At 38.6% G+C, this 3,112-nt stretch overlaps 1 long non-coding RNA gene across 1 annotated transcript; it reads right to left on the bottom strand.

Moving 5' to 3' along the window:
• Nucleotides 1-2,441: 2,441 nt before the first annotated feature.
• On the bottom strand, nucleotides 2,442-2,910 carry LOC127374681 (uncharacterized). The gene is made up of 2 exons (XR_007887143.1): nucleotides 2,819-2,910; nucleotides 2,442-2,713 (listed from the first exon to the last, which is right to left on the bottom strand). It is a non-coding gene; the product is annotated as an uncharacterized LOC127374681 (long non-coding RNA).
• Nucleotides 2,911-3,112: the final 202 nt, after the last annotated feature.

A 3,112-nucleotide genomic window follows, 5' to 3' on the forward strand; every position in this document is an offset into this window, starting at 1 on the left:
CTGCAGGGGCTGCCGAGCTCGGCTCCATCACGGCTCAACACCTCAGACTCATGTGCGGGTCAGGAGGGGATTTTAATGTGTATTTGTATCCGTCTGAGTGGATGACGACGCAGTGACAGACGGGAATAAAAGCACAGAATACGTATAATATATATCTTTAACAGATGTATTTGGTATATGATTAATAGATCTGGATACAGGATTAAAACTGATTTTAAAGGTAACTGTCTTCACTAAATGTTAAAAGCTTTAAGTCAAATGTTTTGAAATAAACTAAAAGTTTTGCTGACTAAATAATAATCTTTTGTTGAGCTGATCTACTTTCCTCTCGAGATAAACTTTAATATTTATAATAGTTTTAGAAACAAAACAAAACAAAACATCTGCATTATAAAACTTCTCCACAGAGCTGTGAACCCGAATTTTCATTATTTGGTTCTTGAAAATTAAATAATCACTTTGTTTTTCATTAGATTTATTTTTCTGAACATCTTTTTGTTTCTAGAAACTTAAACATTTAAAGAAGAAAAATTAATAATAAAAAAGTATTTTATTCCAGAACTTAAGATTTTGAGTTTGACTTAAAGCTGAAAAAATATAATGGAAACAGTTGCATTTAAATTATGTTCTCAGCTTTTTTACAGTGCACCGATCCGTGAAATGATTGAAAACATTGTAATGTGCATGCCGGGCCAGTAGGTGGCGGTGTAACTTTTCATTTCTTGTCCAAACACGTCTTTTGTTTGCCCTCCGTTGGTTTGCTGGCTGTGATTAATGTGTCTCTGATGGTCACAGTAACGGTGCAGCAGCTCTACAGGAACTTGATATGCCGCCATTGTTGTTGTTCTCCTGTTCACACACGCGGTTACTTGGATGAATAATAATCATAATAATAATAATCATGCACAAAGTGGCGTTTTCAAAAGATCGCATTCTGGAACCCAGTTTGAAAAATTTGCGTTTTTAGGCCCCAAAATGTCGTGTAAAGGAAACTCCAAACCGCAACAAAACGTAACCTTTTTATATAAAAAACATTGTCATGTAAACGGCCACAACAAATCAACAAAATAAATACGGCACTGAGGATGAGGAAGTCCATTATTATCTGTTAATAATCTGTATTTATAGCTGGGAACAAGAACTTAAACTTACTTATATGTTACCAGTGTGTATTTATATGTTACTAATATGTATTTATATCTGGATATAAATACATATATATCTGTATATGTATTTATATCCAGTGTTGACTGTCAGCTGCAGCTGTGTGTGTGTGTGTGTGTGTGTGTGTGTGTGTGTGTGGAGCCTGTGGGCGCCGTCCTCATCGCACTGTGTGTCTCGGTCGGACGGCCGCGCAGCAGCCGGACTATTTTTTGTCTTTTTGAAAGGCCTGATTAAAAAAAGGGGGGGTGGGCGAGCTCCTTTAATCTATAATGGAACAGACGTTATCATTATTGTTAAATAATGCACAGCGGCCACCAGCATCAAGTATTAATAACTTATTGAACAGAGCAGTTTCCGGTGACCTGCCTCTGGGCCCAAAGCATGACTTTGAACAGGACCAATGTGAGTGTGTGTGTGTGTGTGTGTGTGTGTGTGTGTGTGTGTGTGTGTGTGTGCTTTATTGACAAAAGGCCACTGTAATATCGGGGCTGAGGAAGCCCAGGAGGGGCAGCAGAGGAGGATTTAAAGCACAGAAGTTGTTTTTTGTTCTCTGCTGCAGTGAATTATTCTTTTAATTCTGGTTTTTATTCATATTTATGATCATTATTTAACAGACAACATAAAGATCTCAGATTATTCATCAGAGCTTGGATGAGTATTCTACTGACACTGTAAGTTTATCATTAGCATAATTAAACATAATCAATATGGTGATTACACAACAGAACGATGTGAGGGAGACATTCATGGAAGAAACTAGAATCAATATCACAAACATCAGAACATTTTGAGTGATAAATATGGAATATTTCAACCTGGTATCTTCCCACGTTCACCGTGGCAGTGTCACGATTTTAACACTTTATTAATCTGCAGTCATGATAGTGATTATAAATATCAACGCCTGGTTACACTTTCAAAATAAACTTGTTTAACTGGTTGTTTGGCTTTATATGTACCTGAGAAACAGGTTGTAATCAAGGTCTGCTTCCATCACAGTGGATCAACCAGATACAGCGACCTTATTGAATCTGTCTCTGTCTGTCCAATGTGACGTTACTGTAAACACACATTACTGTGTGGTTTGTTTACTAATCCACCTTTTACTACGAGACCACAGAAGAAGAAAACAGGAGGCTTTATTTCCACTTCCTGTTACTTTCTGCTGTTTCCAAGGTTCATTATTAGAAGGTAGGTCAGCTCAGTTTATGGGAATTATTAAGGTTCAAATCGCCTCTGCTCCACACTGTCACACCAAACTCCATTCAAAAAACGGCTGTTTTAAGGAAGTAAAACCTTTATTTCCACCATCAGTGAGACTCTGATTCTCTTCAATCTACAGACACAATCTGCTCACATTGACTCAGTAACATCATTAACTAACCTGTGAGGAAGAGTTGGACACAGACACACTCACTGACTGTCTGTCATTAACTAACCTGTGAGGAAGAGTTGGACACAGACACACTCACTGACTGTCTGTCATTAACTAACCTGTGAGGAAGAGTTGGACACAGACACACTCACTGACTGTCTGTCATTAACTAACCTGTGAGGAAGAGTTGGACACAGACACACTCACTGACTGTCTGTCATTACTAACCTGTGAGGAAGAGTTGGACACAGACACACTCACTGACTTTCATTGACTAACCTGTGAGGAAGAGTTGGACACAGACACACTCACTGACTGTCTGTCATTAACTAACCTGTGAGGAAGAGTTGGACACAGACACACTCACTGACTGTCAGTCTTAACTAACCTGTGAGGAAGAGTTGGACACAGACACACTCACTGACTGTCTGTCATTAACTAACCTGTGAGGAAGAGCTGGACACAGACCATCACTGTTGGGGAAGTAAAGATCTTCTAAACTGGGAGGTTTTTGGTATTTTTCCATTTGGTAGCAGCACTTTTACTTCTGGTTGTTTCTGCCATGAATATTAT

This window comes from Dicentrarchus labrax, unplaced genomic scaffold (genome assembly GCF_905237075.1).
Source record: "Dicentrarchus labrax unplaced genomic scaffold, dlabrax2021, whole genome shotgun sequence".
Lineage (NCBI taxonomy): Eukaryota > Metazoa > Chordata > Actinopteri > Moronidae > Dicentrarchus > Dicentrarchus labrax.